This window comes from Acanthaster planci, linkage group LG02, assembly GCF_054643075.1.
Source record: "Acanthaster planci isolate LZ-2023a linkage group LG02, COTS_SCS, whole genome shotgun sequence".
NCBI classification, from domain to species: domain Eukaryota; kingdom Metazoa; phylum Echinodermata; class Asteroidea; order Valvatida; family Acanthasteridae; genus Acanthaster; species Acanthaster planci.
This window is the reverse complement of record NC_141778.1, coordinates 18247978-18262040: the sequence shown is the minus strand read 5'-3', so window position 1 is coordinate 18262040 and position 14063 is coordinate 18247978. Positions and strand designations below refer to the sequence as shown.

At 41.1% G+C, this 14063-nt stretch overlaps 1 long non-coding RNA gene across 5 annotated transcripts in view; it reads right to left on the bottom strand.

Annotated features, from left to right (window-relative positions):
• The window catches only part of LOC110983827 (uncharacterized), a 118183-nt gene extending 105992 nt beyond the window's left edge, over positions 1-12191 (bottom strand). For 4 of the 5 annotated variants that reach the window (XR_015424325.1, XR_015424327.1, XR_015424326.1 and 1 more), the window contains exon 1: positions 11964-12191. This is a non-coding gene — a long non-coding RNA (uncharacterized LOC110983827). Of the gene's footprint in view, positions 1-5696; positions 5716-11963 lie in introns of those variants that run through there. The other variant, XR_015424331.1, reaches the window with a different exon arrangement.
• Positions 12192-14063: the final 1872 nt, after the last annotated feature.

The window sequence follows — 14063 nt, the reverse complement described above, 5'->3', positions numbered from 1 at the left end:
AAAAAAGACCGACGGCGTACAACTGCACTTCTGCGACCGAGTCGGAGCATGTGCATGCACCGTGAGGGCTTTCAGTTCTTCGGCGACGGGCGGCTTATTCACTGGCCCAGCCACAGAATTCATTCGCGAACGTGGGCTGTCTGGCTTACTAAGGTGCCCCCCCAAACAACGGATGAATGGATATTGAACAAAGCTAACAAAAGCTTACCCCAAAAAAGCCACACCACTGAAAGCTGGTGCCCCCCAATAAGATGCTGGTGCTCTCTTGTGCCCTCCACTAGTAAAATCCTAGCTACGCCACTGTTACTAAGAACTTAGTAAACATTGACCGAGACAGCTCTCGAACACCCCTCATGAATACCATTCACAATGCAGAAAAAGACACGTTGTGGGGAAAAAGCCACTCTGCTGCCTTTCCACAGGCAGGAAGTGATCATTTCTCATGCACTTTGAAAGTCAACACTTTCACTTGAATTTTTTGTATACACTATACACGCCTTTATATGTGACTTTATACCTCCCTACAGAACTCAATCAATTCCATTCAAAAACAGCCGCGTAGCCAGGTTTTTCCGTTGCAAATTATACTTTTTATGCAATTCAGAAACAATGGAAAGATGAAGAGCCAATTTAGGATTTTGTGTGCCGTTCCAGCTTTGCATGCATGATATATTTTTTCGCCGTTCCGTTCTGCATTCACAATGGTCTATCTGCCGTGCAGGTTTCGCTCTTAATTTCTCTAGTCAGTCGTATTTTGCTTCTTTTCACCTCGTTTGCTACGCTAATCGTCAACAGTTTGTTTTTCAAAATCCTACCATGACATTGCATCACCACGCCAAGGTATTATGTCGTGTATCTTTTCATATGCAATTGGAGAAGCCTGGACTGTAGTCCTAGCGCCATCCCATCTGAAAAAAAGATTACTTCGGGTATAAAGTTAACCAAATATTAAGATTAATTTCCCCAAAGAATTTAATAAAATTTGATAGTTTGAAAATAATTCCTCGGTATTTTAGATATTTTCGCATAGGCCTATTTCTTCTTCGTCATTTCTTTTTCGTCACTCCCCCTAAATTAAGGATGTTCAAATTTTCACACGGTACCAATATGAAATCTTGTAAAAAGTCGTAGCGGCACCCGCAAAAAAACCCAGTCTAATTAACATCGTGAGGAATCTTCAACACAGATATCGCGCACAGGGAGCATCAACAAATTGGACAACTTTTCTCAATGTAAACAAAAATAGAAGTAACAAAACGAATTTAATACAAGTGAGGACCATTAGTTCACCCCGAGAAAAAAATCATTCTTAAGTGGGTGAAATATCCGTCACAATAACTTCAAATATGACGTTAGAAGAGCAGGGGTGGAGCAGGTTGCAAATCCAGAGTGCATAGTGCCCGCAGGCATCGTTCCAACCATGACTTCCATTCTACACATGTTGCACACATTCAGTACATACAACATTATTGCATCACCTGGCATTCGCTTCCACGCCTGAGGATTGCATTGGAGACGATATGTCGTGGAAAACATCATGCCCGTGCACGTTGTAATAACAAGTGTCATGACAGTGACAGGTTTAAAAAACTTGGGGGAGAAAGTGAAATCTGTTTGCCTCGGTCATGCCGTTTTTTCCATGACTTTTCTCTGTCTTCTTGTTTAAGGAAAGTACACGTAATTCCAATGTATAATGACGTCGGTTATATATTTGTAGAAACACTGGTTTCCCTTGCCATTAAAGGACAAGCTTGTGACAAAGACATTCTTTTCGTATAGGGAGTCTAGAGAAATAATTCTGTCATTTCTCTGATTCTTGGAAGCATATTTGGACAAAAACAACCCGCAAATATTTGTGTCCTCAAACCCGTGGCTCAATTCAGAGCTCAGTGTCGTCACAGAAACCACACCAGGGGCGGATCCAGGAGTTTTTCCGGGGGGTGGGGGTCAGGCTAGAAATGTTTTTCAATGTCTCAATTTTGCAGACAAGCGGAAACAATGAATGAAACATTATACATGACATACATTGTTTACAATGGTATTGGTGCCCTTGCTTTTTTATGTCAAGAAGAATGGACGAGGAATTGTGGATTGCCGAGCTTCTTTGCACGAATCGGCAGTTCTGAGTCTATTCTCCGACTTGTACTATTTCCCATTGTTCACGAAAATGGAGTCCTGAGTCTATGACGCTCTCGCCTAAATGCACACCTTTGTTCCATTCATTATTGTGCATGGGCTGTGGCTACGTGAAACACTGAGAGAATTTATGCAGTCAACACCGTCAATGCTGGATACATGTTCTACTGTTTTCCTTTTGCGCCTTGGAGTAATTACTATACTTGCGCCATTACAGCGAAACCTACCAGACTATAACTTCAACATGACTCTTTGAAATTGAGAAGTGCTATACCAACATCATGAAAGTATGGTGTGCACTTTTCGAACTGCTTTACAAACCACTCAAAATGAGGTTTACTGCCATAGTTCTCATGTATGAATCATTACGAAACACCCACTTATTACATATTTTCATTTCGTTTGGAGAATGAGCAGACTTGGATTCAAATTACGATGCAAAGTTTGGGGTAAATTAAAGCATTTTTTATAAAGCGCACATATCCATCTAAAATTGCTTTTAGCGCTACAAAAATTAACAACACAAGAAAATTTACTGGCTAACTCTTGAAGCGAGATTATACAAGTACGTCTGATAGCCGTTTAAGTGAACTGAGATATATGTCTTGGACTCTCCACTCAGGGAGCAGTAATCCTGACAGATTTTCCTATGATCTAGGAAAAACTAGAGGATGTACCTGAGTTTGTGTCAATTCAATTGAACTATAATCCAACATGTCAGAAAGACTGGGCAAAACGTAGACACAGAAAAACAGCCAAAACGCATAAAATTTATTCCTTATTGAAAGGTGAAGAGAAAAGTCAAATCCCTAATCCCTGTTGTTGTTGTTGTTGTTGTTATGTAGGAGTTAGGAAGAAGGTCCAGTTTCAGAGGCAGGAGGAAACCTGCGAGAGCGAGATTCAAATTCTGCTGAAACTCTTGCTTTAGAAAGCACTGATCCTGAAAACACGAAAGGTAAGAAATTATGCATCATTTTCTATGGAAAAAGGCAAACATACACTATATGGCCGAAGTGTGAGCGTTCGTTGTATCACTTGAATTAGCCCATCGTGCCTGTTACGAGGGCCGGTAGAAGAAGTGTCATGGCCGGAGCACCATTATGTTTGAAAGGGCAGCGGGTCAATAGCGTTGCGGTTCTTTCCTCGCTATGCACCAAAGAGGCCCGGATTCGAGTCCTGGCTTAGCCCAGGCTTCAAGTGCATTTGGTTTCCAGTCCAGTCTCGCAGGTTTCCTCCTGCTTCTAAAGCTGAAGCTTCTTCCTAACTACGTAATGTGATGCTGATTAATAAAGTTTATTAATAAACGTATATTCATTGGCGCGAATAGCCTGAGTAGCTGAAAGCGCCATTAGAACAATTATGTTTTACCCCAACCCTCCGGTCACAACCACTTTGACCGAAGGGGGGTGGGCTAGCGTAATTCTTCGTTGTTACAAATTTAAATTAATTGTAGATTCTTCACATTAATTTTTTTTTCCTTTTTGGGGTGGGGTGAGGGATCCTCACCTGCACATATTTCGTTAAAGTGCAGCACTGAATTTGTCTCGGACATAATTTTTCCCGAACTTTACACTCTTCCTCACTGTATGAAAATTATTTGATGTCCCTTTTCGGTGAAGTGTATCGAACAGTAGAGTTTTTACGTCATCGAAAATTTACCGTGCATTCCTGGACAACTGAGGGTGCCGATGCTGTGATTTCATTCAAGGAAGAGGAAGACATATTGAAGTTGCAGTGCATAAATGTTTCTGTTCAAATTGTGAACCAAACATTAACTCACTGAAAATGGGTTGCATGCTTCCTTATTGCTATAAACTCACGCAACATTGTGTCACCAAAGAAAAGAACCATGCGGCCGGCAAAATCTAAAAAAAGTTTTTATGCGCAAACCACTGCAACACGGGATGACAACACAGTTGCTCATGAATATGAGAATATCATTAGCATGTAAACAAAAAGGCAACCAAAAACCCTTTAAAAGAGTGAACCAAAAATTAAAAATAAAGTTGAGAGAAACACAAGGTGCATTTTGGAGATGTGTGCTTAAAAATTGCATCGCAGCTACCCTTTAACGGCGGTGTCGACATAAAAACCACTTATATTTTAAATTCAACTGTTATGTAGCGAATGCAATAACAAAAGGCACCCGCTACGTTATTTTGGGAATGCTCTCTGGACAGGCCTGTCATTTCTAATACAATAACCGCAATATCAAGTGGTAAAGTCTCTTGATAAAATTTGGACACTGACATCACCACATACGGCTAATGGAACTTAAATGCGTGTCATGTCATCTTCAATAATTCATGCATCTTATTGTGACATGCGTAGTGGCATTGGTCACGACATGTTCGATGAATTTGGGTGTAACGTCTGCATGAAAGCTACAGAAATGAGTTCAGGGTGCGCAAAGAAGCCACTGAAGACGCTTGTCATGCCATCTAAGGATAATGTGAAAACCATATAATGAAAAACGGTGAAAAGGCAACGCAGTCAATGGAAAACGAGTTCTGCAGTTTTAGTGTCACGCATGGGATGAAAATAAGGGCTCCTAGAAAGCCGTGGTACAATCTTGACGTTCAAAGGGGAATCAGAGGAAGTAGAAGGGTGGCGAATTCAGAACTGCCAAAGTCAAGTGGAATATGTTCCAGTGGGCCGTACTTTAATTCTACAGAGCACGATACATGTTTTTTGTCAGGCAGTTCCTGTTTTAGATTTCAATTTAAAGGACGGAGCAAAAAAAAAAGAAAAATCTCCCGGAAAACTGTGTGATTTGTGGGAACAGAACAGCCGGGTACCCTGTGCACATGCACGCCCCGGTGAGGCCCCGGGCGGCGTCACCACGTTTGACGCCGCTGTTGATTGTAATCTACACATTGCTGAAGCAGTGGCTGCAAGTTCTTGTGGCGATTTCTCCCGGAACAAACCTTTCCAAAATGTAACAGAATCTAGGAGAATATCTGTCTGAGGATTTTCTTTTACCTTTTGTACAAACAAGCAAATGGAAACGCGGGTGCGACTTTTACGCTTAAAAGGTGGCTACCAACAAGACGAATGCTGAACTTGTTAACCGGACTAGGTGCATGCATCTCCCATATCATATTGCATAAAGTGTGCTAACAATACAAAAAATAGATGCCTTTTCGGATGTAGTACCCTTCCAGGATCGCCATCCACATTTTGGTCTTTACTCTGCCCACAAACTTGGAATCAATTTCCCTGGGCTTGCCCTCAACTTTAGACTGGGCAATACTTACCTTTATTTGAAATTCAACCTCGGTCCTTAATTTCTATGACGCGAAGTATAGCACCATCCGAGCTGTCGTTCCTTTAAAAAGGTTCTCTGTTTGTTTCGCTGTCCGTTTTGCTCACAATTTGAAGTAAAGAGAGAAAATACATTATCTTTCGATCAGGTCCAACTACAAGCATCTGACCCAGCTTAACAATACACACAATGTGTCTTGAGATGATGGTCTACCACATAAGACTTGACCGCCGTAAGAAAAGCTAACATTTTATACTACGCATAATAACTTCATTTTTATATTTCCCCCATGTACCTTTCTACCCATGCAGATTCGTGCATCAGATGATTTCCCTGCTGGGCTATCTATACATCTCGACTCAATCTTCCGGTCAGTGGTAATTCCTCAACATCTTATCTCAGCTGCATCCTCACCTGTCCCCACTGTCCTCTCCTTGGTGCTTCTATACCTCCCACCTTATCGTAAGTATCTGCCTGTGCCTTTCTCCAGGCACAATGTGTTGGAAATTAACGAGCTAATCCCACCCCAGGAGTGTGTCCCATAGATATTCTGATGGCCGCCTAAAAAAAAGATCAAAGGAGAAGAACTCTTCTTTCGTCAACCAGGGCTTGCATCGAAAACTCTCTCGGGATTTGCAAGAGTACACGTACTCCCCCATCCCTGGGCTGTCTCCTTAACCACAACATTGACTATAAAAATGTTTTGGTCTCATACGGAGCGTGGCACACGAGGCAATCGACCGAGCACGTTCCCGTGCGACAAATGCAGTGGAAACCATGCAGTTCCCCCCCCCCCGAACGCACTTTGCCTATACAAATAAATTGGCGTTTCCTCGTCAGCATGCAGTCCCCGCGGGTAATCTCTTGGGTATGCTTCAGGTTTCAGAAGGGGAGGGTTCTTAATCGTCAGGAAGATCCTTTCTATCGCAGACTGCGATTGAAGACGTGTGTCAACTCACATCGCAAGTGTAAGGCTTTACAACAGTCCCTGCATTACTGTGTCTGTACTGTACACATGTAAACATTCAATATTTTGTACTAAACATACACAGTGAAAATAAATATAAGAAATGTATAAAGGTAAACGGGCTATCGGTTATTCATCTGGGATTTCCCTTCGGCCGATCTTAGTGTACGCAAAGATAGTAAAAACTGGTGTGAAGACTAGATTCACAATCACCAGCACCGCTCACCTGATGAAATGGACAAGCAACAGCTACTGCACGAGTGGTTATCAACAATTTTCCTTCCGGTAAAGTTGTTCGTTCAAGAGATTGATATATTCTACATTAATGAATAACACGGCCTGTAACACAATGACAATTGGAACTGCCATCTCGGTGTCTCCCAGAAATTACATGATGCCCATTAAACTAGATGCTGTCTTTCTGCTATATCTTGCTTTTTTTGCTCTTATTTGGTTTATTATTATTTATTTCTTCTTCACCCTGGGGAGACGTATCAGAGTTGAAGCACCGTTTTCCATAGGTGCCCAGCAATCACAACATTAGAAATTCACTAACAATAGTTAAAAACTACTCACCAAAACCTAAAAGTCCAATAATACACAACACTAACAACAAAATACAAACATACGAGGCACATAATTAAAAACAACAAAGAAGACAGTGAGAAGTTGGCACAGGAAAGTAACAAAACATCAAGATTAAACTTAAAAACAGCAAAAATGAGGTTTACGATTTAATGTAGGTTCCAAAATGAGTTTTTAAAACTCACTACTGATGTAGGAAGGAGACACTTCAATGGTGTTGGAAGATCATTAAATGCACGGGTTCCACCAACCACAAATTTACGTTCTCTAGAGTTAGTTTTACTAAATGGAACAACAAGGTCATCATAAGAAACAGCCCTTGTACTACACGTATGCTTGTTGGCAACGTGGATGAATGATTGCATAACTGCGAAGGTAATTTTATTGTGAGACTATAAACAAGAGATGATGAATGGCGGATACCAGACAGAAAGCAAAGGCTTGTTCATGGCCTGGTTTCTTATTTGTCACAATAATATCCATATGCAGCTATAATTAAAAGGTTGAAGAGAGAGAGAGAGAGAGAGAGAGAGAGAGAGAGGAGAGAGAGAGGAGAGAGAGAGAGAGGAGAGAGAGAGGAGAGAGGAGAGAGAGAGAGAGAGAGAGAGAGAGAGAGAGAGAGAGAGTAAAATAACCGAATATATCAAGGGAGAGCGGTGAAAGAAAACAAAACCAACATCAGTCTGCACACATGCTCACAAAGCAAACAACTACAAAACTCAGAACAAAACGAAAACGAAAGCTACACAAAACTCAGGTCTTATTGGAAGTTATCCTGTCCTCCAGAGTCATAAAACCAAAAAACACAGGGTAGATATCGGTCTCTCCCTCCGAGAAATCAGCTCAGTCGCACCAAAGACTACCGGGATTGTCCAGGTTATGAAATAACAATCCAATAATTCTCTCTGATGAAACGGTCTTTTCAGCCTCCTGACAGCTCTGGATCAAAGTAAAGACTTTTTCCTGTCTCATTTTCACCTTACCTTCATGAGAAGTGAAAATTAAGAAGTGACTGACAGATAGTAACGAGGCCAAATCCCAGATTTCGCTGCTCATAACTGCTAGGGAATACGGTGTGGGTATGATTCTGCGGCGAGACAGACACACTGAGAACGACAGAATTGGGAGCGTCGTATCACTGGACATTCACGATGACCCTCTTTAATGGTGGAAAGCTGTGCGTTAGGGTTCCTGTACAGAGCAACTGGCAAGGGAAATGTGGCTCCGTACACTAGTTATCATATTTCTTTCCGCCATAGGTGAAGAACGCAGAAAATGACTAGTGACAGCGTTACCAAAGTCACATCAATACGCTTTCCTGTATTGGCATACCCGTGTACGCCCAATCAAAAAGACCTTCGTAGAACTTTCATAACCTCTTCTATGGGAAGCTGAATAAATTTGTAAAACACCGCGGCGTTTCTCTTCCAAACTGTTCAGTACATAAGTATGCCCGAATAAAAGTCAGTAATCATTGGTAGTCACGACAGAATTCGTATAAAGAAAGGTGGTCGTGTAGTTGTCAAGACATAAAGTTTGACACTCACATATTGTTTTCCTTAAAGGGAGTCCTAGTCAGCACGAAAGGCCAGTTTCATGAGTTTTACAGTAAACAAAAAACAAACAAACAAACAAACAAAAAAACAAACAAAAAAACAAACAAACGAAAACCCGCTACCTTTTGAAAGCTCTGGGCGTGGCAGTGTTTTAAAGAAATCGTCACCTTTTAAGTAACAGCCGCTGCGTTCCCCTGGTCAAAAGATGGCACGACTGTTATAGGCGACAGTGCTCAAGCCTCCCCCGGGGGAGAGAGTGTGAATAGGGATATTTATTTCAGAGCGCCACCTTTAACTGCAGTTCCTTACAGGTACAGGGTTCGTAGTATTTAAACCATGTCAGTCACACCTAATGAGGAACTACCACGCCAAACGTAGCGCCTTCGTGTCCAGAAAAACACAACCACTTTTATATTTTTGTATGTATGTTGACTGTATTTTAAAGAACCTACACTGGACATTTTTTTCTAAAATTTGTAGATTTTTTACTTATAATTTCCTGAGACCGATGCAATAGAGGATCCATTTCTTATTTCCCCTACATGTCAACGTCATTATGAAATGTTGAAGTAGAATATTTTGGTTGACCAGGAAATCTAACACAGATTTTACCTTGTGTCCAGAATATTGGCAATACAAGATTCATACCGGTACTTAAAATAATGACGATGCGCATTTCACATTTACAGTAATTACTGGTACTGTTAATTATGACAAATGACAAAGTTACATATTCCTATAGATGCATGTTAACCATGATGTTAACATAAACGAAAGTCACACACTGTATGTGATAATACAAACACAGTTTGCAGACAGAAAAAACGCCATAACCTTAAAGCACGCATTGTTCTCACGTGCCCGTCATTTTTCAGCTTATGCACGGAAACTAAGCTGGCATAACTAATTAGATGCATGCACCAAAGGCGGGAAATTGCCTGAACCGTGATTGCCAGTGAAAAGATGTGTGAACGCTTGTAAACTAAAATGCATAAAAGTTCACACATGATAATGCGCCTTGAGCACCAAGCAGGGTGGATACGTTCGCAACATAAGAAATCGGTACTATTGTTATTATTATTATCATATATGTTGGGGCAATTCTTTCCCCACATTGGCCACAATATTAACTCAAAACACACTGACACAAATGGTTAACTATAAAATAACTTCTGGTTGACGCTGCCTTTGTAAAACCAGAAGTTGTTTGCATTATACTATGGTCGAAGTGGACATAAATTCAGACATCGTGTGTCTTTAAAGTCTTCGTAGAACTGAACAACTCGGTAGAAACATCTGCCACTTTTTTCAGTCTGTGTCACCACGAAATCGATACTTTTCTTTCGATTCAACCCAAAACACCCTCCAATAACAAATCCTGGCTCATATCAGTAGCTGCAGAGAGGAGCTGTTAACGAACCGATTCTGCAGAAGTCAAGACCCGGACTTCGAGACAATTTCATCTTGAAACTCGCCCCCGTGGGATTCACACACTTCCTTCACGGATAGGTTACGGCTTTTGCCGACAGCCTACACGCTTGACATAATATCTTCAGGGAATAAATACGGGAGGCAAAGTCTCCGAGACCCACAGGACTCACACTACACCTGCATCAGATGAAGTGAAACAGAGCAGGCCCATGAGCCCGCAGGACAAGGGCATGCGGTGTTGGACAGTGAAATATACCCCACAAGTGTAATTAGTTGAAACCGACCAATGAATAAGACCTAAGAAGCTAAATTGCCGTGTTTATGAAAATGTTAGTAGCTGAAGAAATTTCAGTAGGTGTTGAGTTTGTAATGGCATTTATAGGTCTCGCAAGGTTTTTTGAAGTGAATTATTCATTTATTTTATATATCTGCTGACAAAAATTTATAAATTGAGTAAAAGGGGAAATCGCCCTAGTCTGGACAAAAGTTTGAACAAAATGTGATCATTAATATGTTAGTAAAACTATGATACACATGATGTGAAGTCTGCAATTAGATTCTGTTGTGGGTTAATTACAATCTTCAGAGTTTTGATATTTGTATATAATTCGACTCAGGTTATTAGCTTTTGACGGACAATTCCCACTTCAACCAACCCCTGGCTATTTTGGAATACGTATGCTGACGACTACGAGAGATTTGATAACACACTCTTGGGAAAAGGAACAAAACCCCAATTTTCTTTTTTGTCATTCTATGAATTCTGTTAATATATCACAAGTTTAATATATAGTAAGCGTAGGCCTATAATAACATTTACTTAAAAAGAGTCTTCCGTTTCACAAAGGTACCATAAGGTGCTCTAAAGTGACTGACCAAAAGTAAAGTCGACATACCGTTAATGAATTCTTGGTCATTTTGTTGAAGGCTTTTTCCAGAAATAACTCGATTCAAGTGATTTCGTAAGACTTATTGGGAACACAAATACCACTACATGGTTACCAGCCTATACTGCCGCACGGTATACCTAATTGGCGTCAACCGTCGCCGCCAACTACTAACTTATAAACATGCAAAGCACCAAAGCATAATCATGAGTCTAAAGGAAATATTCTGAAAAAGGGGTTGATTTCTGTCAAACAGTGTTTGTTTTTCGTTGAAATATTGAGAACGGTTAGACAGCTTGTAGTGTCACACCAGCTTCCCTTACATGCATTTTGCTGCGGGTCTGTTTCAGACAGCGAAGGTATCTGATGAATTCAGGCAAAAAGTATATTTACTTCCTAGTTACTACTGGGGGATTACAGTAATATCTGGTCTTAAAATCCAACAGCTTAGTCAAGATTCCTTGGCCCGGGTAGGTATCGATTGAATGTAAATTGCAACCTAAGTTGAGTCAGTATAGTGCCTTGGGTGCCTTTTCCATCCGATTCCTTGAAGTGAAAAGTCGAATGAATTCCAGAAAAAAGTACCTAAGCCACTATTAATTAGTGTAACCGCAGCCACCGAACAGAAGTCAGTCTTGATTCGTTTTTCGACAATCTTAATTTTTACGACACTTCTGCTTGTTCGTTCCAGTTTATTTTAACTGCTTACGGCTTATAAGTCAAAAATACCGTTTGCAACCTCAAGCGACTTTCTTTCTACAGTTGAAGGATTGAGGAGTACTTTCGTGGAAGTTACCAGAAAATGGGAAATCCTGATTAGTTTTGGAAGTTGAAGACATTTATTGTTGACCCGTCTGTATGGTGTTTGCGCGTCCGTGTGCGCTCATCATGGTCTAAAGTATAGATCTCTAAGCAAACATGAGCCCCAATTAAACAGATGATAATGATCATTTGGTTTCACGCAAAACAGCTACACTCGCGAATCTGACTATGCAAGCAAGGCGGTCAAAGTTCATACATAGGCCTATCAGTAGAACTCGACCTGACGTGTAATAAATCGTCTCGACAAAATGGCGGGCTTTCTGAAACCAGGCCAATTCTGCATACGAGCCTCAAAACATACAAGGCTTACTTACTGCGCTGCTGTGTTCTCCCACTGCCAGTTCCACTAGTGCAAAATTCTGCTTCCGTCAGTCCAAGCATAGAGTTTGTAGCTCAGTGGTCCAAGCGACTCTGAGGATGTACAGGCAGTGCTGCTGAAGTCCAACGTTGCTTTCTTGAAAAGCAAAATCCATTCCAAGTTTTGTCGATTGTTGTCTGCAAGTACAGCTACGTCGTCTCTTCCTCCAAAGCCATTTGCACATACAAGCCTGCGCGAGCACATTGTAATGAAGCGCGTGAGCCACATACTGTGCATTTTTGTCACTCAATTCAACAGGTGCTGCAGCGCTTAATTTGCATATTTCTTTCTTTGAGGTGAAGCGGGTTCCTACTGAAGTAGCCGGTGGCGTGTTCTCATGGTGAAGATTCGGGTTTTGTTTGCAAATGTAAGTAAAAATTTCGACGGTTTGAATTGGCGTGAGTGTTATACAAAAGAAACTGACTACTGCAAAAAAAATCACTCTGGCGAGAATTTTAGAAAAAGTAACAGTGCACTTACAGGCAGTGTGGACAAATGAGAAAAACGTGTAGCAAGGTTGGATGTATACCTCGTTCCAACATCAGTTCAAATGAAAGTACTTTGTGACGTCATCTGAATTTCTACCTCGTGTTATGTCTCTGACATGGCATAAAGACACCTTGGGAACTCTCACCTTCGATATCACTTTTGGGCATTCATACCCAATCCAGGCCGAAACTGCACCCGAATTTTTGGGCCGAGAGCGGGACTAAACCGGGCCTGAGGTAGCCACTATAGCCAGCGTCTCCATATAGCCATATCTCATGGTATTCTGTGTGAATTGGTTGGCAATAGCCCTTTCAGGCGCGACTTTCCACCCACAGCTATAATTGCACTCCGTTTGCTTTTTTTTTTTGATGCAAGGTTGGGCTGTTTACAAAGCAAAATAATGACGTTAATTGACATGGCATAAACATGTGTGAGCTAAGGGCTCCCAACTAAAGCCCCGCCCGCTTCCAAAGAGAAGCCATTTTTGGTCTGTAAATATCAGAGACGATCAAAAATATTTGTGCCCTTTCCGTCCCAAAGCGCATAGCCCCCTCCGGAAAATTGGCTTCAACCTCGACTATATTCTATAAAGGTTGTATTTTAAAATATCAAATTTTTATTCCCTTAAAAGCCCACCGGAAATTATGTTCTATAGTTCCGCCATGCCAAACCTCTTTCATAAGCAAACGGGTCATCAGCAATCGATACTGGAATATCATTTTGCCAACAGATGCAAATAATTGAGAGCGTCTATTTGTTATGTGATATTTTTAGCGGGAAAATTTGCCACGTCAAATAACGGATTTGAAACACAGTCGACCTGACTGCGCCGTGCCACTCCCAGAATGCTTTACCTTTAGGGCCCTTTTTCTTTGCCAAGAAATGCAATGCTATCTTTTTTTCTAAACGGACAATGACTGAAGGTAAGGAACAACACTGTGTTTAAAAATACGACCTTCCAACCAGCAGAACCAGCTATTTCATTTTTAAATTGCGCAAGGATCGTGTGTCTCTTTACAATATTTGAGAGAGCGAAACTGAGATATTGTATTTAACTGCTTTATATCAAACATCTGTGTCAAAGAAACTTTCCGTTGAAACTCAAGTACTGGGATGACAGCAATCAAGTAACTCATTGCATATAGGTCTTAGTCATCGTTTCAACGTCAGAGAAAGAGTAACAAACTTTGTCCTTTTTTAGAGGACCATTCGTGACCATGAATAAGGTTCGGTGTACTATAAAAAGTAAAAGCACCGTTGCATGCTGTCAATATTTGTTATAGCGAGGCCGACATTTACCAGACATGCAGCCAACTCGATCGTGTTACATGGTGGATTGTGTTTAAGATGGAAAAAAATCATTATCTGGCTTTGTTCTGGTCATCAATATCTCAGAAAGGTGGAGGCCATCGTTTCATATGAGCCAATGACCGGCGCTGTATGACACACGGTATGAAATAATTACACGTCACATGTATATGTTCCAGAGGTAAACAGTCCGCGAGGGGGTTTATGACTTCGCGAGGAAATACTAATAACGCCTGACTTCGGTGGGCAAACAAAGCCG